The sequence below is a fragment of the Acinonyx jubatus genome, chromosome E1, assembly GCF_027475565.1.
Source record: "Acinonyx jubatus isolate Ajub_Pintada_27869175 chromosome E1, VMU_Ajub_asm_v1.0, whole genome shotgun sequence".
NCBI lineage: Eukaryota > Metazoa > Chordata > Mammalia > Carnivora > Felidae > Acinonyx > Acinonyx jubatus.
The window spans coordinates 22,933,486-22,960,522 of NC_069397.1; the positions used below are offsets into that span (position 1 = coordinate 22,933,486).

At 45.0% G+C, this 27,037-nt stretch overlaps 2 long non-coding RNA genes across 2 annotated transcripts; one reads left to right on the forward strand and one right to left on the reverse strand.

Annotated features, from left to right (window-relative positions):
* The first annotated feature begins 1,766 nt into the window (after positions 1-1,766).
* LOC113592677 (uncharacterized) lies at positions 1,767-19,262 on the forward strand. Its single transcript, XR_008294123.1, has 2 exons — positions 1,767-2,152; positions 14,989-19,262. It is a non-coding gene; the product is annotated as an uncharacterized LOC113592677 (long non-coding RNA).
* LOC106980449 (uncharacterized) lies at positions 16,017-26,661 on the reverse strand. Its single transcript, XR_001431076.3, has 3 exons — positions 25,791-26,661; positions 19,541-19,605; positions 16,017-16,152 (listed from the first exon to the last, which is right to left on the reverse strand). It is a non-coding gene; the product is annotated as an uncharacterized LOC106980449 (long non-coding RNA).
* Positions 26,662-27,037: the final 376 nt, after the last annotated feature.

Here is a 27,037-nt window from a genome sequence, read left to right on the forward strand (position 1 = left end):
TTGCTGAATGGAAGAATGAGTGTGTTAAGTCCTATGACAGCCAGCCAGGGGGTCACAGAGGAGAGGCTACAGGTGTTCAGGAAAATCTAGGGTGCTCAGAAAAACCACAGGCTGTGCCGTGGACAGTATTTACCCCACCACGATACCGTCATGGTATTCAAAGCCCTCCCTAGAGCCAAATCCATGCAATCCTGAGACCCCAAGCAAAGCCCTGCAAAGGCGCCTCTTTCTAACCTGCTGCCTGCTCCGTGTGCCCTGGGACTCCTTCCTCTTGGACACCCACAAACTTCCCGAGGAAGCTTGAGCCAGTCTAGACCCACTCTGCTCAGCCCAGGGAGCTCATCCTCTGGAGGAAGGGATGTGCATACCTCCCCCCCCCCCCACCAGCCCACTGCTTCTGATACAGTGTGCTGAGCAGGAGAACCGAGGCAAAAGCAAGAACTGGTGGGAGCCTCGTGAGAGCAGTTCATGGCCCGCACCCCCATGGGCAGAGGCAGGTGGCAGAAAGTGTCCCAGAGGAGGCGACATCATTTCAGCATGAGGGGCCTTGAGGCATGAGGAATGGATTGATTCTGAAATAGTTTCTGTGTTGGTAATATCTCCACTCCTGCTTTCATGGATGGTTGGTTGTTTTCTTGTTCACCCTCCACAGATCCTTAGAGACAGCCTGTCACATCGTCACCATAGCCCCAATAAGACTCCCAAGGTGACCCAGCTACTCAAAGGTGTCATAAAAAAATGAAACCTGCTTTTTGATTCCTTGAGCCAGCCAGAAGGAAGTGAGTATTTTTTAAAATCCGGTTTCAAGTACCTCAAAATACTGGGCGACTGTGGCTGGAAACCGTCATTGACATGCGAGGGACTTGGAAGAGAGCTCGCCATCCCAAGTGTGAGCTTGAACCGGAAAGAAACCTGAACTACGCATATTGTAGCTTTGACAGAGCATCGGAGTAGGAAAAGCAAAGCCTTTTCAGCCAGGCAAAGCCGGGTGTGGAAGACAGCCCTACCACTTACCAGCTGTATCCTGTTAGGAAATACACGCTCTGAGCCTCAGTTTCCTGGGATGGAACATGGGGATATGGTTCCCAGCCTGCTGGGTTGCTTTGAGAGTTAAAAAAAAAAAATAATGTGTGTAAAGCATCCTGGTTAGTATTTGGCAGAGAAGAGCCTCTCAATAAATGGCAGGCATTTTTTAAATCATTATGATTACAACTACTGTCATAATTATAGAGATACCTTCTCAATTCGGAGGGTACTTGAGAATAAACTTCTATCCAAAACTCCCTCTCAGCTTATTCTAAAATCTATTCAAAGAACAAATGGAGCTCTGGGCTTTTATCCTGGGCTCAATTGCAAACGGAGTTTCTACATCATTTCATAATGAGTGTTTGTGATGAGATCACAGAACCACAGAAGACAAAATTGGAGACAGAGAAGCTCCTGCACCTTTCAACCCTGTCTGTGAAACAAAACAAAATAAAGCGTATCGGCCTGTATGGATACACGGAGGATAAGAGATTTTGTCCCTAAAAGATGTCAAGCATTAAAGTGAAACCTGGATTTCAGTGCCCATCTCTTACTAAATCTTCCACACTGTATGATGAACTACTTTAAAGCAATGCCGTGCAGATGTAGAACTCACGTGATCTAAACGGAACAAGTAGAAGAGGAAAAGGAGGAAGGGGCTGAGGAAGGGGTGGGGTGGGGGGGAGGAGGAAGGCACGGGCATAGGTTTTTTTTTTTTTTTAAAGACCAGGTGATTCCAGTGTGCAGCCAGAGACTCATTGGATTGTGCCGCTTCCCTTTGACCCTTTAATGCCATACCCCTTCGGTAAATAGGAAATAGGAAATACTTGCTTCCCCGTCTCCCTGTAGGCCCAGTGGGGTTTAGTAAAATTGCGCCTGACATGTAATACACTAGATGCTGCTGAAAGCCACGTGCTTATTGTAAAACAATTACTAGGAACTGGGAACCACAGTAGATCAAGGACAAGGCTGCACTTTCACGTTTATGTGTTAATGGGGGAGCCCAAGGCCTCGGGCAGGTGGGGTGAGTGTTGCCCTTTGAACATGGCATGACTTACAAGGGATTTCAGGTATCTGCTGGACGCTCTGGGCTGTTGATTTGATCACAGACACCACATCCAAAGAGGTAAGTAAAGCAAAATCTAAAACATTTGAAAAAGGAAAGCAGAGTTGTGTCTTTGCAGTTTTCTCACGCCGCTGTTTTAAAGTGATTTCTTGGTTTCCTCCTTGTTCGTGTGACCACTAGATGGCGCACACGTTACAAAACAGTATCTGAAGTGGGCGCTGCTATCACTTGGCAAAAGGAATCAGAGGTAGGGTGGCCAGATTTAGCAAATGACTGAATGAATGAATGAATAACTCCCAATTAAATTGGAAGTTCAGACAAACACATATTTCATGGGCTACCCCACTTATACTCAAAAAAAGCACTGTTGTTTTATATGAAATTCAAATTTAACTGGGTGTCCTGTATTTTGTCTGGCAATCTTAATCAGTGGGGTACTTTCGGCAATAAGTAGGTAATCCAGTGGTGCTCAGTTTTTTCAGATACTAGAAGTTTTTCGGTGGCACGGTTGAAGGAATCCAAAGATTCAAAGCAACGTGAAACAAGGTAGCAATGATTAGAGCACAGTCACAAGGGTTATAGTGCAGCAGTGTCTTCAGGGTCCAAAAAGCCCTGACAGTTAACCCTTTACTTCCTGGTTTGTCCCATATCATTGGGTGAGTCCAGCTGTCCCTGCCCTAACCACAGCTCTTCAGTCATCAAGGCAAGTTCTGGAATAATCCCAGCATTCACTCTTGCTTTCTTCGGCAATGGCTTGAGTGTGGCCTTGCCCTACGCCTCCTTGCTCTTAAAGTAAGTTGGACCTACATTACTTAGAGAAACACAGTCCCAGTGTTCACCTTGACAGAGAGTGGCATAGTCACTTGTGAGAAAAGGAAGTTTTACATGTTAAGCAGAATTTGATGGCAGACACATAGCTGTTGGTGCTGTGCCTCCTGCCAAGCTGATATCCCTTGGCCAGCCTCACGTTCAATACCTCATGGAGAAGAAAAGGCAGAAACACCTGCATTCTGAGCTCTTTCTTTTCATTCTTTTTAATGTTTGTTTATTTTTGAGAGAGAGAGAGGGAGCCCACGTGGGAGGGACAGAGAGAGAGAGGGAGAGGGAGAGGGAGTGAATCCCAAGCAGGCTCCTTGCTGGCAGGGCAGAGTCCAATGCGGGGCTCACACTCACAAACCGTGAGATCATGACCTTAGCCGAAGTCAGACGCTTAACCGACTGAGCCACCCAGGTGCCCCTCTGAGCTCTTTCTTGACATGAATTGGCTAATCTCCCTGCTTGACCACAAGTCTCCTACAGGAAGGGTCTGTCCTTATAGCATCTGGCACAGAGAAACGCTGAAGGCAGACCTCGAACTCAGGGCACTGCACCCTGAATCAGTGTTGTCTTCAACACACTTTCCAGACAGATCAGTTGCCCCAGTTTGTGATCCAAGTTGTAGTGCACCTGCTCTACCTGTAGGATGACTGGGTCCCTGGGAAGGAGAAGAAGAGCGAAAGAAAGGAAATGGAAAAGCAAAAGTTAGCAATAGTTTGCAAAAGTTAACCTTAAAGGCTATGCAGCTAGAGCCTGCTCTGATCACTAACTCTTCTCTACTGGGGGAGAGAGGAAGACCTGATGGCCAGAAATCTGTCTCAGACCCACTGTTAGGATCTTGATTCTTTCTCCTGCAAAATGAATGCTTGCAGGAGTCGATACACGAGAGAGCACAATCCAGTCTCTTTTTTTCTCCCCGCCCCAACTCTTTCCAAGATCTCTTTCTTCCTAACAGCTTTACTGAAACACAATTTGCACATTTTTCAATGTGCACTTTCGTGTACAGTTCAGTGGCTTTTGGTATATACACAGAGTTGTGTGACCAACAGTGCAATCAATTTTACCACGTTTTCATCACCCCAGAAAGAAATCCCACCCCCATCAGTGGCCACTCCCCATTGCTTCCCAGTCCCCACCCCCAGCCCCAAGCAACAGCTAACCTACTTTTTGTCTCTATAAATTGGCCTACCCTGGACATGTCATATAAATGGAATCACATATTATGTGGTCTTTTGCGTCTGGCTTCTTTCCCTTAGTATGATGTCAAGATTCACCCAAGTTGTAGCACGCGTCTGTACTTCATTCTTTTTTCTGCTAATATTCCATGTAGGGATACACCACATTTTATGTACCCATTTATTGGTTGATGGATGTTTGGGCTGTTTTCACGTTGGGGCTTTTACGAATAATGCTGCTATGAACCTTCATGGAGCGCACAGTCCATTCCGTGACTCTGCTCCAGGTCTTATAGACACATTGAGAAGGGTCAACTGTCTTTCTTTATTCTAGAAACTCATTCACAGTAGGGCAGCTCCATGGGGATGCTGCCTCCAAAGTAAGAACAAAAAAAGAATATATATTTAACTGGGGGAATATATATTTAACTCAGTGGCATCAGACTTTGGCTCACGGCAGGATCTCATGGTTCATGAGTTCAAGCTCCGCGTCAGGCTCTGTGCTGACAGCTCAGAGCCTGGAGCCTGCTTTGGATTCTGCATCTCTCTCTCTCTCTCTCTCTCTCTCTCAATCTCTCCTTCCCCACTTGTGCTCTCTCTCTCTCTCTCTCTTTCAAAAATAAATAAACATCAAAAAGAATTAACTGGGGGAGAGGAGACACTGGGCAGGAGGGCTCTTCTGGGTAGATTCTTGCCAGGTTATATGAGTTCTTGGGCTCTGAGGAGTTTAGGGAAGATTACGAGGTTTTCCATCGGCAGAATGGGTACATGATTCCTTTGCTTCCTCCAGTCTATAACTAACACATCCACATCTAAGAAAATTTGGGTCCTAAAGTAACACTATGTTTAGACAGCTTTGTAAGAATGGTCAGACAATGGCATCTTTGGGAAATTTTTGCCCTCTGAGATATCCTGAATTCCTTAGGTCAACACATGGATAAACATGAAAAAGAAAAGAGGCTGCATTTTTCAGATTTTCCTCACCACTTTCAAGGCATAATGGTCCTAGAGAGGAAGCCAAGCACTCCTCTTTCAGAGGGGAGAGAGGGGAGAGGGATCAAGATTGACTGAAGTGAGTCATCCTTACTCCCCTGCTGAGATATTCCTCTCCTGGGAACTCTGCATGGATTCATTCCACACAACTTACTGAGCATCTTCTGTGTGCCAAGTGCTGCAGATGAAAATACCATATCATTTTGCAAGTGAGGAAACTGGGGCTCAGAGTTCCCATAGCAAATGATGCTAGCAAATGATTTTACCTAAGTCTGACCACGGAGCGGCCATTATGGAAACGTCAACAATGATTAAAATGCAGTCGCTACTCTCCAGCAGATTATAAGCTAGTGAGGAGAACAGATAAATAAGTAAAAAATGAAAAAGAGACAGATCGGTACCAGAGGTGAGAAGCATAGAGAAATCATGGGGTAAAACCAAGGGCACTGCAGCCAGTGGTGGGTAGGAGAACACATAGTTTCCCCAAGAAAATGAAGTTTGAAAAACAAGGAAGAATCTACCAGGGAAAGGAGGGAAAGATGAGTTTCCTTGCAGAGAGAGTGCAGTAGCTACAAAGGATTTGCTATAACAGATAGCTTTAAGAAGTCTGTAAAAATATCAGCGATTGTGGCTAAAATTAACAACACAGGAAACAACAGATGTTGGTGAGGATGCAGAGAAAGGGGAAGCCTCTTACACTGTTGGGGGGAATGCAAACTGGTGCAGCCACTCTGGAAAACAGTATGGGGGCTCCTCAAAAAGTTAAAGATAGAACTACCTTATGATCCAGCAGTTGTACTACTAGGTATTTACCCAAAGGATACAAAAATCCTGATTTCAACGGGTGTGTGCACCAGTGTGCAGCATTATCAACGATAGTCGAGTTATGGAAAGAGCCCAAGGGTCCATCAACGGATGAATGGATAAAGAAGATGTTGTATATTACACACACACACACACACACACACACACAGTGGAATATTACTCAGCCACCAAAAGAATGAAATTTTGCCATTTGTAACAACATGGATGGAGTTAAGAGTGTATTATGCTAAGCAGAATAAGTCAGTGAGCAAAAGACAAATACCATATGATTTCACTCTTAAATGTGGAATTTAATGGGAATGCAAGCTGGTGCAGCCACTCTGGAAAACAGTATGGAGGTTCCTCAAAAAATTAAAAATAGAACTACCCTACGACCCAGCAATTGCACTACTAGGCATTTATCCACGGGATACAGGTGTGGTGCTTCAAACGGACACATGCATCCCCATCTTTATAGCAGCACTATTGACAATAGCCAAAGTATGGAAAGAGCCCAAATGTCCATCGATGGATGAATGGATAAAGAAGATGTGGTATATATACATGTATATACATATATATACACACACAGTGGAGTATTACTCGGCAATCAAAAAGAATGAAATCTTGACATTTGCAACTACGTGGATGGAACTGGAGGGTATTATGCTGGGTGAAATTATTCAGAGAAAGACAAATATCATATGACTTCACTCATATGAGGACTTTAAGAGACAAAACAGATGAACACAAGGGAAGGGAAACAAAAATAATATAAAAACAGGGAGGGGGACAAAGCATAAGAGACTCATAAATATGGAGAACAAACAGAGGGTTACTGGAGGGGTTGTGGGAGGGGGGATGGGCTAAATGGGTAAGGGGCATTAAGGAATCTACTCCTGAAATCATTGTTGCATTAGATGCTAACTAATTTGGATGTAAATTTAAAAAAATAAAATTAATTATTATGTTGAGAAAAACCCTTTATTTTATCAAATATTACATGGTAAAATTTATGTTTAATAAAATCTTTGGTAATATTTGGCCTCACTCAATATAAAAAAATGACATTCTTTTAAATTTACTTTAATTATATTAGGAAGAAGACAATTTTGACAAATAAAATATTGTATTATTCTTGGTTTGGTCATGATGTACATGAAAATATGGAAAAAAACCTTGAATTACTAGCTTAGTATTAAATGCAGGTAGAAACTTTAAAAAATGTGGAATTTAAGAAACAAAATGGGTGAACATAGGGGAAACCATAAAACAGATTCTGAACTATAGAGAACAAACTGAGGGTTGCTGGAGGGGAGGTGGGCAGGGGCATGGGCTAAATGGGTGATAGGCATTAAGGAGGGCACTTGGGATGAGCACTGGGTGTCATATGTTAAGTGATGAGTCACTAAATTCTACTTCTGAAACTAATATTACACTGTATGTTAGCGAACTAAAATTTAAACTGAAGCTTGAAACATTAAAAAGGAAGAAGAAGAAAATCGGTGATGGGAGCAGTGGGTATGAGTGGCCATCCAGAGCGGTAAGAGACGACAGAGGTCAACCACAAAGGGATTTTTATATCACACTGAAAGATGGCTTTTATTCTGAAACTTATGGGGGGCCATGAAGGCTTTTAAACTGAAGGGGGAGGTAATCTAAAATTTTACCAAGTTTACTTGAACAACATTGTGGAAAATGGATTGGAAGGAGCACGAGTAAAAGCTAAAAATACTCCCAAACCTTGTCCAAACCGGCTCCATTCTGAACCAGTTGTCTGGAAAAGACACACTGTTTTCATGGTGGCTTTTCGCTTCACTGTCCTCCTGGGTGGGCCCGTGTCTTCCTCTTCTTGTCCTTACCCCATTGGAGTAGACGCCATGTAAAAACCCTAAGGAAAGAAAGTTGCTTCACAGGTAAAATTTCTAAGTTCTTGTAAGTCTGAAGTGTCTTCATTCTGCCTTTACTCCTGACAGAAAGAGTTCCAGGCTGGAAAACAGCTTCCCTCAGAACTTTGTGGGCATGGCTTTATTGTCTTGTGGTGATACCAGTCTGGTTGTCTTTCCTTTGATTTCACATTTGAAAGAATTTTCTTGTGCTTCACACCCTCTGGAACACTATACTTCGGCTGCACTGGCCATCTTGTGCCTCTTCCTGGAATTTTCTTCCCCAACTTGGCTCATCACTGGCATTATTTCATTCAGGTCTGAGCTCAAATGTCCGCTCTCAGAGAGGCCTCCCCTTAGCAACCTCGCTACACCAGCAAATACTAGAGGTGCAAAACAATATTTATCAAGTTAATTAAAAATACTTAGTTATTTCCAACTAGGATTCTGTGAAAATATTTCAGAAAGGAGGTAGTATTTGGACCAGGCCAAATTCACAATCTAACTTATGTTTGATTGGCTCTCTGTATGGAGAAAAGGTGAATCTCAAATCCTTACCTCATATAATACACAGAAATGTATTCAGATTTATTCAGATGCCTTTTAAATCTAAATGAAAAAGAAAACTAATAAATATTCTAGAATAAAAACATAACATGTCTGTCTTCATCACCTTGGAGGATGGTAGATTCTTTTTTTTTAATTAATTTATTTTTTAATTTGCATCCAAGCTAGTTAGCATGTAGTGCAACAATGATTTCAGGAGTAGATGCTTTAATGCCCCTTACCCATTGAGCCCATCCCCACTCCCACAACCCCTCCAGTAACCCTCTGTTTGTTCTCCATTTTTAAGAGTCTCTTCTGTTTTGTTCCCCTCCCTGTTTTTATATTATTTTTGCTTTCCTTCCCTTATGTTCATCCGTTTCGTGTCTTAAAGTCCTCATATGAGTGAAGTCATATATTTGTCTTTCTCCAACTGACTAATTTTGCTTAGCATAAAACCCTCTAGTTCCATCCACATAGTTGCAAATGTCAAGATTTCATTCTTTTGGCTTGCCGAGTAATACTCCATTGTGTGCATATATATATATATATGTACACATATATATACACACACACATATATATATACATATATATACACATATATATACATACATACATATATATATATATATATACACATATATATATACATACACACACACACACACACACACACACCACATCTTCTTTATTCATTCATCCATTGATGGACATTTGGGCTCTTTCCATACTTTGGCTATTGTTGATAGTGCTGCTATAAACATGAGGCTATTGTTGATAGTGCTTCGAAACAGCACACCTGTATCCCTTGGATAAATGCCTAGTAGTGCAATTGCTGGGTCGTAGGGTAGTTCTATTTTTAGTTTTTTTGAGGAATCTCCATACTGTTTTCCACAGTGGCTGCACCAGCTTGCATTCCCACCAGCAGTGCCAAAGTGATGGAATATGGCAGATTCTTAACCAGGACACCAAAAGGTACTAGTCACTAAAATAAAACAGTAAACTGGACTGGATTAAAACTTAAAGCTTCTGTTCATCAAAAGACACCCTGAAGACAGTGAAAAGGCACGTGAGAAAAGATATTTGCAATATATGGTACAGAAACTCATCTTCTGAGTAAAGAACTTTCACAATTAATAAGAAAAAAGGAAAGCAACACAATAGAGAAGTGGACAAAAGATTTGAACAGACACTGCCCCAGAGAAGATATCCAAGCAGCCAATAAACATATGAAAACAGTGCTTAATTTCACTGTTCACCAAGAATGCAAGTTAAAAGCGCAATGCAATACCACTATGTGTTCACAGGCGTTGATCAGACACTGCCTCAGTCTATTTGTGCTGCTATAACCAAATACCATAGGTGGAGCGGCTTATAAACAGCAGACATTCATTTCTTACAGTTCTGAAGGCTGGGAAGACCAACCATGGAGGCACAGATTTGGCGTATGGTGAGGACACACTTTCTGGTGCATAGACTGTGCTTTCCAGCTATAACCTTCCATGGTGGCAAAGGACGAATCTGGGGCCTCTTTTATAAGGGCACCTGCCATCACCTCGTAAAGTCCCTACCTCTAAATACCGTCACATTGAGGATTAGGTTTCAACAGATGAATTGAGGTGGGGGAGTGCATTAGGATGATAATATTCACCACACATGGCTAAAATGAAAAGGAGAAACAATGTGGGCAAGTGGTTGGGACTCTCCTATCCTGTGGGAAGTAGGTATATTTATCAATCCCTTTGGAAGTAGCCTCTGAGGCTACATAGACGTACATCCTATGACTTAGCAATCACACTCCTGGGTAAATACCCAATAGAGTTGTGTGCATATATTCATCAAAAGATATTTACAAAAAGAATGTTCACAGCAGTGCTGTTAGTAAGAGCCTGAAACAGGAAACTGCCTAAATATCCCTCAACAATAGAATGGATAAATAAATTGTGCTACAGTCATAAAATGAAATGCTACTTAGCAATGCTAATAAATGAACTATTATTACACGTGAAAACACGAATGAACCTCATAAACATATTTAGTAAGGGAAGCAACGCGCAGAAGATTTTGTAGTTTACGATTCCATTTATATAAATTCAAAAACAGGCAAAACTAACCTATGAGTTTAAAGATAGTTATCATTGCTTTCTACTGAGGCTTGGGGGGGAATGAGGGACTGTGTAGCAGTGGGAGAGGACACCAAGAGATTTCTGGAGTGCTGATAATGTTTTAGCCTTTTATCTAGGTGCTGGTCACATAGGTGTATCCACTTTGTGAAAATGCATCAATGTGTATACCTACCATTTGCACACTTCTCCGTATGCGTGTTATATTTCAGTTAAATGTTTGCCAAAAACATTATTGTTTTGGGGACTGAATAAGATAATAAAGCAAAGAACTCAGTTCAGTGACTATTATGTGACAACCACCCACTAAATGCTTGTTGTTAAATTTCATAGTATAGTGACCAGTGACCATGATGAGCCAAAGTGAGACATTCATTTAGCAGTACAAAAAGTAAATTAAAAAAAAAAAAAAACTGGATCACACCCAGAAGGATGGCTATCATCAGTCAAAAGCAAAAAAACAAGCCAAAACACTAGAAAATAAGTCTTGGCAAGGATGTGGAGAAATTGGAAACATCGTACAATGTGCATGGGAATGTAAAATGGCACAGCCACTGTGGAAAGTGGATGGCGGATCCTCAAAAAATTCAACATGGAATAGCAAATGACCCAGCAATTTCACTTCCGAGTATACACTCAAAAGAACTGAAAACAAGAACTCGAACAGAAATTTGCACACTAAAATGCAAAGCAGCATTGCTCACAGCGGTGACCAAAAGCTGGAAGCAACACAGATGTCCACCAATGGATGAACAGATAAACACAATGTGGGATATACATACGACGGAATATTATTCAGCCTCTAAGAGGAATGAAATTTTGACACAGGTCACAGCCTGCATGAATCCTGAAGACACTATGCTAAGTGAGATAAGCAAGACACAAAAGAACAAATATTGTTACCAAAAAAAAAAAATCCTTTCCCCACTGCTCTGAATATTATCTTTGTCATAAATTAATAAATTAACTGACCTATGCATGTCAGCCTATTTCTAGACTATTCTTTTAGTCTATTTGTCTATCCTTGGGCCCAAACCATACTGTTTTAGATGCTGTAGACTTAGAGTAAGTCATGTTATAAGGCAGTATGATCCTTCCAGCTCTGTTCTTCTTGACATTGTCTTGGCCATCCCTGTCCCTTTTTATTGCCTTATATATTTTAGACTCACTCTGCTTATCAACTTCCATGTTTTTTTAAAAATGCTGGGATTTTGTTTGGGATTACATTAAATCTATTAATCAATTTGAGGAGAATAACAACCCTTTGAATTAGGAACTATTATTATCCCCATTACAGAGACAAGAAATCTGAGGTTTGGAGAGTGTGAATAACTTGCCTGAAGTCACATGGCCAGGATTTGAATCCAACGCTGTGCTTTTCTGTGTCTGACTTCAGAGCCTTCACAATGAATCACTCCTTCCAAGTAGACAAGTATTTCTACGACTTCTGTCACTATGTGGATATTCAGTCTCGAGAACAGAGATTGTGCCATCCATGTTTGTATCTCCTTAGCTCCTGGATAGTGCCCAGGACCAAACTCATTAAGTGATCTGTTAAATCAGTGAATGAATAAGAATCACTGGTTTCTGAGAACATAATTCCATGCTGACAGATAAATGTATTGTGCTTACCCCTTAGACACAAACACCCAAAGTGAACAGGCAAAACTACATCCACTAAAGCAACATGTTTGTTTTGTTACATTTTAACTCCTAAGTGCCTAAGTCTTACCACAGTAAATCAGATCCAGTGTAGATAGAGTTCTATCCCTGAAGGTGATATCCAAGGACAGGTGTTGGTTGGGAACGCTCACCGTCCTTAACATTCACCTAACTGCTGTGCCTTCCTGCAGACCTCTATCCTGCTTGCTCTCCTCCTGATCCAGCTGCCACAATGTTGCTGGATTGCACACTAACAGCTTAGGCAGCCAAATGATCTGTGTTGCTGGGTGGAAGGGGAGTTTGTTGGATTTCCACTGCTCTGCACCCACTTCTCTTTCGGAATAGCAGCCTTGTTTCCTTTACTGGAATTATCTCTTCTGTGCCAAGCATAGTCTGCTGGGGCCTATCTACCCCCAGGTGGGCAAGTGACCTGAGCTTGACCAGTCTGATGTTCCTTCCCTGGGTACAGGATCTTGAGCAGAGAGCATATAGCAGGGATTGGCTGGCTGCAGCGCGGACCAGCTGGCTCCCCCAAGGGGGTCATTGTTGATGTTTCTCAGCCATGACCCCCAGTCTCCCGTCAATTCTCTGAGCCCCTAGTGGCCTTCCAATAAATTTCTTTTCCAATAAATTTCTTTTCTGCTTAAGTTAGTTTGAGTCACAACCAAAAGATTCCTAATTGATACATAATCTAATACCAGAAGCGGATGTTACGAGGCTAAGCAGCGAGATTTGGGTGAAGGAAAGAATTGGTATGAGAATTCAGTAATTCTTCTTCATGTTGTAGTAAGCAATGGGTTAACCTGTTGCCTATGAAGCCTTGAGATGCATACTGTGTGCTTCCTGAGGCTTTAACATTAAAGGATATTATAAGAAAATTTCAAATTTTGGAGTGTGCTGGTAACTTCTTCAGCAAGGTCTTCCAAGGATGATTCCATTAAACTAAACTCGATCCCATCCAACAGTAAGAGAAGGGAAGAAAATACAGATTTGCTAAGAGTTGCCTTTTTGCCAATGGTTTACAGTTACAATTGTCTGGGAATCCAGGAAAATCTCAATTCTCTACCCTCAAACCAAAGTTAGCAGAAGAAAGTTACTTGAAAGAAGACAGTTAGAAGAAGCTCCATAATAGGGACAGAGACACCAAGCAGGAGGGGTCTCTCCCAGGCACCTCCTGATGCCACAAAGAAGTCAGCACGCCCCTTGGGAAGATGCCACAGGAAGTAGCCAGTGAACAACACAACAGCAGTCAGTGCTCCACTGGGACCACAGAGCCAGCATGCCTGGGTTTGCATTGCTGCCCCACTGCGTGACAACAGATTCTTTACTGCTCCATGACCAGTGTTTGCAAAGGGGAGATGATAATGGTTCCTGTCTCATAGGGTTGCAGTGAGGATGCAGCCTTTAGAACAGTGCCACCCCATAGTAAGCAATCAATAAATGTTGCTTCTAACATTTTAGTTGTTATTGCGCGGAAAGGGTCATCTGTGTCATCCCCACCTAGCCCGGTGTTCTAGATTATTCTCAAGTAGAGGCCAAGACAGATACTAAAGGATGACCAGAGCACCTGGGCCTATTGCCAGGCCACAGCTGTCCCCAGGCAGTTCTAGTTCAAAGCCTATGGCATGGTAAGATCCCTGACTCTTGTTACCATCCATGGCATTTGCCAGAAGCGATAAAGCAGGATCCCATTCACTTTTTAAGGGCATGATTTTGCCAGAGGAACAAGCCTGGTCCACGACAGTCTATGATGGTGATTTCCAGGCTCCCAGACTCACAGCAGCAGGAAGAGAGCTGATAGAACAGTGCAGCTCCCAAAAGGGGCACCATCCTTGATGCACATGTCTTGTGGTCCGTGAAGGTTAACACAGGAGGGATTTCCCCAAAGAGACAGCAGGGGCCACAGAGGGCAAAGGGCAAAGGGGAGCCTTCCAGAGGACAGCACTAGGGAGGACGGGTACTTGTTTCGAGGAAGGACATCCATGTGATTTCTGGCAGAATATGACAGGGTGACCATTGACAGTTGTATCCTGTCCTTTCTTTTCCAAATGAGAGTTTTTAGTGCAATTACCCTGTTCTCCATTGCTGTTTACTAAATGCCTCAGTGGTGATTAAATTTACCACTGAGCCTCACTGGACCACATAGGACCATAGCAGCTCCCTCCACGAGGACCATGAATCACCTAGAGAACCAGACTACATGAAATCATGGCTTGTCTGTTTTGGAAAAAGAGTTCATAGAGGGAGTGGGGATTTTTTGAGGTGTATTTATGGGGATGCAGGTGGGTGTGGATATTGGGCAGTTAAAGGGGGTGGACTGTACTAGTTGGGTGTTTGTGCAACTTGGCATTTTTTCACTCTTCTGATAAAGTAACGCCTCCAAATGTGGTTTGGTTGGCATCATGATCCTGCTTCCAGATCTAGGGATGGTCCTTGATTCTCTTCAGCCAATCAGCATATCTGATCCCCTGGCTGTGGAAAGAAAGCCAGTGAAATTGGCTAACTCTGGAAAAAAAAGAGTCCCTCACTCCTCCCCCTCCATCTCTCTTTAATGGAAATTGGGAGAAAGGAACTCCCCTCCTCTGGATGGCATCTTGTCAAGATGTGACATGTGCAGTCACTGTGGGGGCTGGGGAGGAGCTGGTCCTTGGTGATGTCGAACCTCATCCTCACTTGAATCCATCCTTTTCAATTACATAAGTCAATTGCGGTTTTAGCCAGTTTAAGTTAGGAGTTCTGTCACTTATAGTGTAAGGGGTTCTAACAAGTACACTAACTAGCAGGATTGGTGCTTTTATCTTTTAATAACAAGAGCTGTTATTTGTCAAGGGCTTTATGGTTTACAAAGCATTTGCATGGACAGCTCTCTTGATCTCATCACCTCCCCTGCAGGGCAGGCAGACCAGACTGTACATTATCTATCTATCATCCACCTTGTACTAGATGAGGAGACTGCGTTGGAGAGATTCTACTTTGCCCAAAGATGCCCAGCCAGTAATTAGAGGAGCTGCACCTTGAACCCAGGTCTGGTTCCAGGAAAAAAGTCTCATGCTGCAGCAGGGTCGCGCAGAAGCTGTCACCGAAACACAGCAAGTCAAATGAGACGGACACGTACCCAACCCACCTGACTTCTTCTTAGCCTCAGATTCTCGGTGGCAGTGCCTGGGTTTCAGATCCTTGAACCCCAGCAGCGGTTGCTTCTGCGGGAGGGGAAGTGACTCCGTTTGAGATATCTCTGGTGCAGTCAAGCGGGAGGTCATTTTCCCTTGTGGTTTCATTGATTTTATGAGGAGGGAGTCTGTGATCTTAGTTGGAAATATTTATGTTTGAAGGAGAGAAACTTAGGGGACTCAGTTGTGTCTGTAGGCCAGTCACTCCCAGGGACCTTCTTAATTTAGTGATTCCTCCCCTCCAGCCCCCTCCCTCTGTCCGTCTTCCACGGCAGGATTGAGCAAGCGATGTATTTATGAGACTGGAGCTCCAGAGCCCACGTGGGGGAGTAAATTACAAGTGAATGTACCTCCAGGATGGGGCAGCCTCCCTCGTCCTGGTGGCACTTCAAAGCTTCCTGAAAATTCCCCAAGAACAACCAGTCTCAGCGGGGCTCTGTGCAACCCTCTGATGACTCTGCCCAGATGTTCTCCGAGATGTGCAGACCCTCATTTGTGTCCACACCCCTCTCTAGCAGTTAGCAACGCGTCTTGGCAAAAGGAGACACTGAGGCACAGGGAGGCCAAGGTTTTGAACTTAACAGGCTTGAAGGCTGAGCCCATCCTCCAGATGTCCGTCTGGGGTTTCATTTACCTGTGCTCCATACCTGAAGGGCCAGGACTGTGTCTTGTCTATCCTGGAATCCCTGTCTCTAGCACAAATATGGCAATAGCTAGAACTCAGTACCTTTTTGTGGAAAGAGTGGACAAGTTTGCTGTCCTGGTCTTTATGCCAAATTTGATTGAAGTCCAGTTTGAATTTCCAATTCATTTAGGCCACAGAGAACAAAGAATTTAAGATGCCCATAAACACTGGATAGTCTCCAAACCGATTCCTTGGTAACTTCTAGGCACCAAAATAAAAACATTTTACATTAGTAAAATTGCTCTGTAATCCACAAGGCCCTTGTACTGGTATTCTACTGTTCACAGGCAACAACCCATGAGGCTGGTGTAACTATGCCCATCTCAGAGACCAAGAAACTGACACACAGCGAGCCTGGGTAATTTGTCAAAGTCCCACAGTTGAGTGACAAAGACAGGCCTCAAACCCAGATCTTTTCATTCTGAGCCCAGTATTCTTCCCACCCAAGGGGTGTATTTCTGTTCCCGCCTTCTAAGGGCACTGGAGAAGCTACTGGAGAAGAAAGAAGTTAGTATCAAGGACAGGAAGTCTCTGGTTTTGCCTGAGGCAGTGGAACAGGAAGACAAGCACTCTCCAGGCTTCTCCCATTTCCAGAGCACCTGATACATGCCAGCCCCATGCTCCACACATACCTGCTTCCAGGGGAAGACTGTCAGGCAAGCTGAAGCTTCCAGCCCCTCTCTTATGCAGACCCCCTTAACCGCCCTGGGTAAAGGGTGCCATCAATTTACTACACAGAAACACTTACTTGAAGCCCTGAGCTCATATATTTAAAAAATACATATTCGGAGGCTTACCAAATTTGACAACAGCCCTAAAAAAAATGCCTGACATTATCCACAATAAGTTGTAGAGCTGAATATAAGCTCTCAATAATAAAAACCAAATTTTAATCAACCATGCTAAAGAAAGGCCAAATTATCTTCTGACCATGGAAAACATATATTTTTAAAGATTTTATTTTTAAGTAATCTCTACACCCCATGTGGGGTTCAAACTCACGACCCCTAGATCAAGAATCACATACTGTACCAACAGAGCCAGCCAGACGCCCCTGCCTATGGAAAATATTGCAAAATCTTTGTCATGTTGACAAGTGACCAAAAAGTATGCAGTAAAAATGTGGGGAAGACAGTATTTTAAAGAGGCATGCCTAGGTGATTTTTTTAATTGTCATTTTTCTGAATTTTGTGACATTTGTGGTATTCACCTGCCTTAACATGTGGGGTTTGGGGGGGGGTCATTTCTTAATTATTTTAAATTTCATTTTCAATAGGTTCCACGCCCAACATGGGGCTTGGACTCACGACCTTGAGATCGAGAGTCACATGTTCTATCAACTGAGCCAGCCAGGCACTCCATTTTTGTCATTTTTAATTCTAAATAAATGTTCATTTTGTGCATTATTTACACTTGTAATTTTGCATTCTCCTTTCTTCAAGAGGGCCCTGTCAAGTTGGAAAGGTGTCAGGCCCCATACAGTTAGAGTCTGTCCCTGCATGGGTCATCTCGTTTAAATTATAAAAAAACTCCATGGAAGAATTACAATTCTAATTTTCATTTTGCAGATAAAGAAACTAAGGTTTAGAGATGACCGTTTTGCCCCAGATCCCAGAAAATGGAAAGGATCAAAGCCTGGTTTCCAACTCAGATTTGACTCAAAGCCCATGTTCTTCCTACTGTGTTACTATCAGTACCAGCCTTCGTGGAGATTCATTCCTGGTCCAGCCACACGATGCCTTGGGTAACTGTGGTTTGAAAATATGTCCCCAAATCCTTTGATTCTTTTTCCTCCCTGATTCCCCTCCCCTGGAGCGCGGGCTGGACTTAGTGGCTTGGCGGATTTGGAATATGGAGGAAATGATAGTGCATGACTGGGTCTTAAACAGCACTGTGGTTGCCTTCTTGCTTTCTTTCTCTTGGGTCATTCATCGCAGGGGAAGCTGTCATGTCAGGGAGGCACTCAAGTAACCTTAGAGAGAGGTCCTCATGGTGAGAAACTGAGGCCTCCAGCCAACAGCCATGTGATGGGCCATCTTGGAAGCAGACCCTCCCAGCCCCAGTCAAGCCTTCAGATGACAGCAGTCCAGCAATCTCACGAGAGACCCCAACCCGTGGGAGGAGCACTGTGGCCTCAGGAATCCAAATGCCCACAGTCCTGACGGGCCCTCACATTCATCTCTCGGGTGTGTGGAAACAGGCCACACTGCATCCTCTGTGACCAGAAACTTGATCTGCATGCAGTGGGCCAATTCCATGAGGTGTGTGGATACCACAAAAACGGCACGAGACACTTGGTCTGAGGGAACGGGACATACATCTACAGAGGCTGGGGAAGCCACCCCACATGTCCTGAAGGAACCCCCATGCTTGGGCTGCTCCCTTGTGAGGGGACACCCACAGCGCTTCATACACGCAGATTTGATGGTGACTTGGAGCTGCAAGAACTGCTCCGTGGGGTTTGTTGGGGGATCCAGAGCCTGACTCAAAGTGAGGGACATTGTAGGAAGGATGCCAAGACAAGGGTTTGTAGGCTTGTCAGGCAGCCATATCTGAAACAGTCCTCTCTCTGCCACCCCCTCCCCCCCAACCCACCCGCACTTCCTCCTTGTCAAATCAGCCACACTTGCTAATAGTGAGTGGAGTGGGGTCTCCCAGAGGAAATCGGTTTCCCAGGAGGTAACCTCTTTTGATTTCAAACAAGTACATTTCCTTGTGTCCATCAAAAAAAAAAAAAACTCCACTTTTTTGAGGTGACAAGTCTACCTGATTTATCACTGGCATTCCCAGGATATGGGGTTTTCAGTGCTAAAATGGGGACAGTCCTGAGCACACGGGAGAGTTTGTCACCTATTGGCATTTAAGTAAGTGAGAAGTCATGGGGCACCTGGGTGGCTCAGTCAGCTGGGCGTCCAACTTCAGCTCGGGTCATGATCTCATGGTTTGTGGGTTTGAGCCCTGCATCGGGCTCTGTGCTGACAGCTCAGAGCCTGGAGCCTCCTTCGGATTCTGTGTCTCCTCCTCTCTGTGCCCCTCCCCCACTCTCACTCGGTCTCTCTCTCTTAATAATAAACATTAAAAAAAATTTAAATAAGTGGGAAGTCAAATCAATGCAGATTTTTGTAAATAAAAAATTAATGTTTGGGCATTAATTGGGTGGCTCAGTTGGTTAAGCCTCTGACTTTGGCTCAGGTCATGATTTCACAGTTCGTGGGTTCGAGCCTGGCATTGGGCTCTGCACTGAACGGCTCAAAAGCTGGAGCCTGCTTTGGATTCTCTCTCCCACTCTCTCTGCCCCTCTCCCGCATATGCTCTGTATCTCTCTCTCTCTCTCTCTATCTCTCTCTCTCTCTCTCAAAAATAAACATTAAAAAAAAGAAACCTTAAAAACATTACTAATAATATTTATCACTCACCTTCAAGAGAGTTTACAATAAGTAAAACCTTTGTACTGAATTTCTTCAGGAAAGCCTGGAGTGCTTTCAATAGGAGGAAGTGGAAGGAAGAGAGAAAAACAGAGTTATGTTTCGCAGACTTATCCTCCTTGCAAGTTCACTTGTATCAGCAGCACTGGCAAGTGAGAACTCACCTGAATTCAGAACTGTGCTCTTCTAGAAACACGGTAAGGTGAGAGGTAAGTTGTCCTATGAATGCCTACAGGGGAGAACGTTATTTAATTTAAAATGCTAGCAAAGGTCTTCAAGGGACGCCTCATTTTTCACAGGCTTGCACTCCTCATGAATATGAATATCAGGCTCCAAAATCCATTGTGCAAGAAAAGTAACTTTTGTTTTTAAGTGCTTAGCTTAATTTCTATTAGGAGTCTCCATTGTAGTAGCATGGTGTGGGAATTCGATCTTAGCCAACTCTGGAGTCCTCAACTTTTCTTCAAGGTTGTGTCTGATTTCAGGGTTTGGGGGGACCTAATGTAGCACTGAGGTGCAGGACAAGGAGGGGCACGTGCTAATACTAAGAACAAATACTTAATGAGCACCTGTGCTATGCCGGACACTAAGCACTTTACACATCCTCTCTTTTGACCTTGGATCAGTACTGATCTGAACTATTTTTTTAATATTTATTTATTCATTTTGACAGGAGGGAAGGGGCAGAGAGAGAATCCCAAGCAGTCTCCACATCAGCACTGAGCCCGACTTGGGGCTCGATCTAATTAACCCACGAGAGCATGACCTGAGCTGAAATCAAGAGTCAGATGCCCAACCGAATGAGCTACCCAGGTGCCCTTGATCTGTGCGATTTTTATCCCCATTTTGCACATGAGGCACAGAGAAGGGAAGAGACTTACCCAGGCAGTGAGAGGCAGAGATGAGGTTTGAAACACAATGGCCTGGTTCTGGAGGCAGCGTGCCTAAAGTCATTCATTTAACAAGTTTTGATCGATCACCTGTTACCCAAACCAGACCCACAGGATGGAGCAGTGGACTAAGCGGACAGAGACCCTTGCCCTCAAGTAGGCCCTGTCCTGGCCGCTATGCCTTCCTGCCTCTTTGTGGCAGCCATAAGACATCCACTTCCCATGCCGGTCCTTCAGACAGCATTTTATCTTGTTCCTATTCTAGAAGACTCTTCAGGCCCAGTGGCCCTCTTTTTACATCCACATTCCTGCTAGGGAGATGGACATTCACTGTGCTGTGTGTACTGTGCTGGCCAGAGTGGGACTTTGCAGGGCTCAGATCTCTTCTACTTTCAACCTCTCAAACCCAGAGCACTTTGCCCCCACACCAGGTCAGTGCCCAGGGAACAACTTGGCGGGTCCGTGTCAGGCACCCCAGCATGTACACCAGCCCTTCCTGCTCTGCTGTCTGACTCTACACCTTGCTGGACATCTAGCTTGAATAGGGAACAGGGTCTAGTTCTCCATTTCTCAGGGTGTCTGGCATGCTTCTTTCCACCTCCTCGCTTTCCCCTTTTCTGTGGGCCAGAAAACTGGCTCTAACTCATCCAATCTGTTCTATGTCCTGAGTTACGTCACAGCCAGATTAGGAGTTTTAAAACCCTAAAGCCTTCTCTGCTCTCTGCAGAAAGTCTCATCCCTCCAACTGGCTGTGTGTGACTGATTCCCAATGGCAGAGGGGTCAAGCAAGGAATTGCAGAAATATCAGGGGCACGAAAGCACCGGTTAATGTTGCACAACATCTGCCTAGCATAATTTCTGCATGTCAGGCCCTGTAAATAAATAGTTTGCGTGCATTATTAATGTTCGCAAGAGCTCTGACATACACACCTCTTTGTGCCTCAGTTTACTCACTTGTAAAGTAGGGATAAAAATGGTATCCATTTCCTGGTTGCTTGGGAAGAGTGAAATGAGTTAAAAGGTTTCCAAGTGCTCAGAGCAATTACTGGAAAAGAGCAAATATAAAATGTTGGCCATTATAATTATTGTAGTAATTTCTTGTCATGTTTATCTTTCCCTTTATATGCATTCCAGGATGAAGACACGCTCTAAAAGTTTGTGTCTGCAGGGCGTCTGGGTGGCTCAGTTGGTTGGACGACCGATTTCACCTCAGGTCATGATCTCACGGTCTGTGAGTTTGAGTCCCGCGTCAGGCTCTGTGCTGACAGCTCAGGACCTGTTCAGATTCTGCATCTCCCTCTCGCTCTGTCCCTCCCCTGCTCATGGTCTGTCTCTCAAAAAGGAATAAACATTTAAATAAATAAATAAACAAGCAAACAAATAAATAAATAAATGTTTGTGGCTGTATCCTTAGCACATGCCAGGCTCTGACACATATTCAGTACATGTTGAATTTTAACTGAATGAACAAAATGTGGCATTTTGTTCTCTCTTAAAAGATCAGATTGGAGGTGGGGAAGTCACTTGACTTCCCCTTGCCCTCCACCCTGCCCCATTCCTTGTAGGAGATTGTATTTCTTAGAATGTCAGAGCTGGAACAGATCTGGGAGATCCTGTGATCTAACCTCAGTTTACAGAGAAGGGGTTATGAGCCCCAGGAAGGAGAAGTGGCATGCCTGTGGCTGCCTGGTTAGTAGCAAAGGAGGGATTTCTTTTTTTTTTTAATGTTTATTTATTTTTGAGACAGAGAGAGACAGAGCATGAACGGGGGAGGGGCAAAAGGGAGGCAGACACAGAATCGGAAGCAGGCTACGGGCTCCGAGCTCCGAGCCATCAGCCCAGAGCCCGGTGTGGGGCTCGAACTCATGGACTGCGAGATCGTGACCTGAGCTGAAGTCAGACGCTTAACTGACTGAGCCACCCAGGCACCCCACAAAGGAGGGATTTCTAATCCAGCAGACAGGAGGAGTTTAATCACTTCTTTTGCATGGCCAGGTCAGGGTTCAAATCCCAGGCACACCATTTGGAAGTTGTATGCCCTTGGATAAATGAAGCCTCGCTGTCCTTGTTTTCCAATGGGGACTATAATACAGAATCTGCAGGAGATGTGCATGGAGGAGATGAACTGATGTGGTAATGTCTCTAGCACATCATAGAAACACTTGTTCCCTCCCTGCCTTCCCCAACTCCTGTTCTGATAGCAAACCAAAGAAACAGAAGACAGGACCCTTATTCCAGGAGGCTATCATCCAAGATACAAGTGTACGTCTTTCCAAGAATGAACAAGATGGAACAGAAATGAGCCGAAGGAAACATCAGTGCAGGAGGGAAAGTTAGTAGGATGTTTTCCGGAAGAGACAGTCCTAGTTTTAAAGGAGAGAAATAAGGGGGCGCCTGGGTGGGCTGAGTTGGCTAAGCGTCGAACTTCAGCTCAGGTCGTGTTCTCACGGTTCGTGTGTTCGAGCCCTGTGTCCAGCTCTGTGCTGACGGCTCAGAGCCTGGAGCCTGCTTCGGATTCTGTGGCTCCCTCTCTCTCTGCCCCTCCCCCACACTTGGTCTCTCTCTCTCTCTCTCTCTCAAAAATAAATAAACATTAAAAAAAATTTAAAGAAAGAGAGAAATAAGACAGATTGCCAGAGTGTAGCACAAAGGTTTTCCAATGGGCTTTTCTGAGACACCACCTGTATAAAGTAGAACTCCCTCAGTTTCTCTCCCCGACCCAGCTTTGTTTGTCCACGGCACTCACACCGCTGACTCACTCGTCCGTCTTTCTGTAATTGTCTGCATTCCCAACTGGAATGTATGCTCCACGAGAACAGAGACTTCCTCTGTCTTGTGTTCAGCGTTCCTGTTCCTAGAACAATATCTAGCACATGACAGCTGCTCAGAAAATATTTATTGCATGAATAAGGAGTGACAAGTCACAAAGGTGGGAACCAAATGGTCTTGGGAAGGAAGGAATGATCTGACTGGCAAGAGTCTATGTTTAAAATATTGAGAAATACCATGGAAGGTCGTAAGACACTCAGGGCTGAGATTTGATCACTTCCCATGGCAGAAGGAAGGCCTGTGCTGTGGGGCTGGTGGAGTAGCTTTGCTCTCTAGAAGGCCCACATTCCTGACCTTTGGCCAGGCCCCCCTCACTCTCATACCAGCTGGTGAGCCTAGAGAGATAACCTCCCCCCACCCAAGACTTCGGGTGCCTTTAGGTCAGCCCTTCACACAGGGGTCATCTGCAGTCACCGCCTTTGACTTTGCTGAGTGTTGGCCCAGTGAGAGCAAAGTGTTGGAAAGACCGGACACTCAGAGTCCACAAAGAACATAATTGAATCACCGAGCATCTTGTTTGTGTTGGGGGGGGGGGGGGAGGGGAGGTAAACTCTAAGAACCTTCGCCCATAAAACTGTCTGCAGTATTGAAAACACGCTTCATAAAAACTCCCCGGTGACCAGGAATGTACCCTTCTAACGTGGGATGTGACTGAAAACATCTTGAAAACCTGAATTACCCCAGGGTCACCTACTTTGGCTGGTATACAGTAGGGGGCGCAGCTGCTACAAACGAGATTAGTTACACATTGACTCCGGCTCACTGTGTTTACAGCTTTGCACAGACACTTGGCCCTGATTCCTCACACCGAGTAGTTAGCAGGTGTGCCAGCAGAAGAACGGGGCTAAGCCAGACAGTCTGAAGGGTAACGTTTTCCTGGTTGGCATCCTATTTGACTGTAACCAGTTCTCTTTTTACAAAACCTTTTTCATCTGTATCAGTTCTCACCGTGTAAGACTAGCTTTCCTCCTGAAGACCTCACTTATCCCCAGGATCAGTGTTTGGTGTCCCGAGAATCCGTGTGTTAGAAGAAGGCTGGGCTGTCCGAAATGAGGGAGCCCAAGTCCCACCCACTGGCTTGAAGAAAATCTAGACAATAACGTCTGGAGCAAGCCCAGTCTTCCCAAGAACTGGCCTTATCGGGGCTTCAAGGGAAACCGCACCTGGCTTCCCCTGGAAGTGATATACAGTCACTGGAGGAAGAGAGCTGCACCCCGGAAATCCCAAACAGAGGGGCTTCCGAATGCCAGCCGTTGGTAGGGATGTTTGCCCGTTTAGGGACTGGCAGATGTGCGTTCCTAAGAGCGCTGAGCTTACAGAATAAGGAATGAACAAAGGGTGCCCTCCTTACCTCCAACCCCTCACCCTCTCCTAAGCAACGAGCCCCCAGGGCTGTCTCAGCGTCACCACATCCTGCTTGGATGGCCTTGGGATGCCTTGGAGGCCTTGGGATGTGGGACTCACCACATGAGTCAGGGAAGGGAACATGCAGATACTTTGCTCTTTTCTGGAGTCTTGGACCTTCAGTGTCGTTGACCAGCTTGCTTCCGGTAGCAAAGCAGAGCAGTGAACTCCCAAGAAGTTTGGGTGCTCCTCATGTCTCAAGGACTTTGAGACCCCGCATCCAGGCCGACTTGGTGTCTTAGCAAAGGGAGCAGCCAGGAGGTCCCTTCTGGCCCCTCACCCCCCTCTTCCTCCCTCCACATGACTCCAGTGGATGGAGGTGCCAGAGAGGGGCTGGGAAACAAAGGTGGCTTTCACCCAGAGCCTGCTGAAAAGGGACAGTCCTGGTGGGGTCTGCAGCCCTGAAGCAGGGTGCTGTCCTGTGACTCTGGGCTCAAAAATGTGTGAAATTTCTTTTTGCTGGGTATTCTACATCAAGCGGAACCTGTTCTCAGAGAAACATTCCATTTCACAGACCCTAATGGCTTTCCTCTGTGCTGATGCATTAATGAGGCTCCGGCTCGTTCTAATCAGAAGGAAGCCATGCAGATAATTGCCTGAATTTTTAATTCAGGGTTATGATAGGGGAATCAAAGTCACACTGCAGTTGCTGAGGCTGCCTCTAGTTCCGGGCCATTGACTTTTGCAATTTTCTTTGATTTCCCCCCTCCGTCTCTTTCTCCCCACCCCCACTTCTCTCTCTCTCTCTCTCTCTCTCTCTCTGAGGCTTGGTGGAGACTGACAGTTTCGGGGTGGGGCAGGGTGGAGAAATAGGGACAGCCCTTGGGGTCTCCTATACAGTCTCTCTTCTTCCTCCTTCTCTTGTTAAATCCCTACCCCCACCCCAGGAAAGAGTAGACGCTGCCTGCACCTGTCCCCCCAGGGCTGGTTCTGGGAGAGCGCTCTCTGCAACTAGCCTCCCCACTCAGGGTCTCCATGCCCATAAGCAAAGACAGGAAATTTGCCCCAGGAGAGGATCTCCCTTGGCAATTTACTTCTCATTTCACTTCGGTTCTTTGGGGGCAGGGGAGAGAACTGCAAAGGTGAAAGGGAAAGAAATCAGGTGACCAGAGCGGCCGCGGTGTCTCCCAGTTCCCTGCAAAGGTGATCTGCGCCAGACTGGTACTGGGACCAAGGGCAGGTGAGAAGCTGGAGGAATCCAAGCCTGGGGTCTTTCCTAAATCACCTTATCTCCCACCCTAACAATCACAGGGTGCCAGAATTTCAAATTTACGCAACTCCGAGCACTTACAGGCAGTGGAAAGAGGTGAATTCAAACCGGTTGTATTCTAGGCCACCAACCAGCACCCCGAGCAAGAACCCGGAGGCTGGTACAGAGGGAGGCCCCCTGACGCTGGCCAGTTTTCCCAGTCTCCTGGACCTTGGAGTGATAGAGAATTTGCCAGGGCGAGAGCCAGCTCTGCTGGCTCAACTCCAGCCAAGCAAGCTGGCTTTTCCAGGAGAGCCACTGTTCCTGCAAGCGAAGGCTGTTCTCCCAGCACCTTGGGTGCTGTCAGTAGAAACACTGTGGGCACATGTTTACACTTTAAGCCGGTAGCAGCAGAGTGACTCTTCCCCCTCCAGACTGGGCAGCTGAGTGGCGGGGCACCAGTCACGTGGCCTCTAAGAGCAGAATTTATTTCCACATCTCTGATTCTCTGTAGGTTTAGGATTTCCACTTTCAGGAGAACGAGAAGATATTGGTGCCATGACTGAGCATCTTCTAGGCACAAAAGACTTTATGCCATCCTTCCTTTGCAGCCTGCCAAGTGCCTTTGAGGAAGGGAAGGCTGCCCGTACAGATCAGGAAAATCAGGTTCACTGCAAAGAAGCAGACATTGTGCCCTCACCTTCCAGTGGAAGCTTTTGTCCTGTAGAATCCCGAAGTCCCTTTCCAGCTGCATTCTCAGGGCTTAGTGATGCTATTGCTAATGCTGTCTTTCCAACTGCTGGCCGCAGCTTCCAGAAATTATAAGGAGCAGTCGCCTTTTGCGTGCTGGTGGAATTTGACCTCCATGGGGCTTTTGTTTCCTCAATAAAATCTTGCCTCATGCTTGAACAACACCTCTCTCCCAAGAATGCCAAATCAACCATAAATATGCTCTGCAGTCATCCAAACACTAAAGGATAAAGGAGAGAAGACTAAACCCCTTAAGAACATTCCATCTCTTTCCGACCAGTGGACCTCATCTTGGTTCTGTGATATTTTCAGATACTACAGAGTATCACAAAGGATGCTTGTGAACTTCTGTTGAACTTTTAATGCAAAATCACCCTCCATTTCCTTTAAAAATTTTTTTTTAATGTTTATTTATTTTTGAGAGAGAGAGAGCACGAGCGGAAGAGGGGCAGAGAGAGGGAGACACAGAAGCTGAAGCAGGCTCCAGGCTCTGAGCTGTCAGCTCAGAGCCCGATGTGGGACTCGAACCCACGAGCTGTGAGATCATGACTTGAGCTGAAGTCGGATACTTTAACCGACTGAGCCACCCAGGTGCCCCT